Source organism: Olea europaea, chromosome 17 (genome assembly GCF_002742605.1).
Source record: "Olea europaea var. sylvestris chromosome 17, O_europaea_v1, whole genome shotgun sequence".
Lineage (NCBI taxonomy): Eukaryota > Viridiplantae > Streptophyta > Magnoliopsida > Lamiales > Oleaceae > Olea > Olea europaea.
In genome coordinates this window covers 12,242,081-12,243,176 of record NC_036253.1, presented here as the reverse complement: position 1 = coordinate 12,243,176, position 1,096 = coordinate 12,242,081, and positions in this window count along the sequence as shown.

Below are 1,096 nucleotides of genomic sequence, written 5' to 3'. Positions count from 1 at the left end.
TTCCTATAAATACCCATCAATTACAACATTTTTTCTTACCAAACTTACTATCAATCTCTTATTCTCTACTATACTCTCTACAACTCAATTATTATCAATATTATTCATTCATTCATTCTCATTTCTATACTCTTCTACATTTTATATTCATATCATTAAATTATAATCTTGATTTTACAATATAGTTTCTACATTACTACATAATCTTCATTCATTTCTCAATTCTACTTCACTTCTTTTTCTTCAACATTCAATTTCAATTAATCACAAATGGATTCACGCTCATTTATTGAAAACTTGTTCGATGTCGGAGTCGGAAATGAAGCAAATGTGTCCCATAATCAATATGGGAATGAGTTTGCCGGTCTAAATGAAGTACCCATTCCAGAAAATATTGAAGATTACAATGTTCATGAAAGTAGTCATCAAATTAATTTGGATGACGTTGATGCTGAGGCTCCAATTGATTTGGAACAGGATGATGAACTTGTTATTGAAATTCCCGATGCAAGAGGGAAGAGAAAGGTAAAGAAGCATGCAAAATGTTGGGATCATTTTAAATTGGTTCAAACTGGTCGTATGGTCAATGGAATTCCAGAAATCAAAGCAGTATGTAAATACTGTCAACAACGATTGGTTCATCAAAAAGGCATTGGAACCACCCACCTCAACCGTCACTACAAAGCATGTACGTCCAAACATGGTCTTCTTCCTATTGGTCAAACGCAACTACAATTTGGTACTTCAGGCAGCGGTGCTACTACTACCACGCCACTTAATATGTGGATGTATTCGGAGGAAAGAACTCAAACAGGAATGGTGAAGTACATTGCCGGATCTGAATTGCCACTAGCACAAACGAACAACCAATATTTCGTTACATTTGTCAAAGAATGTCTTCAACCGAGGTACGTTGGGGTAAGTCAAAATACTCTTCGTTCTGATACAATAGAATATTTTTTAAATGCAAAGAAAACATTGATTGCTGATTTAGAAAAATATGGGGGTGTAATATCTTTAACTTCGGATTTATGGGAAGGGATTAATAAAAGAGGTTATATGGCTGCAACTGCACACTATATAAATCCACTTTGGA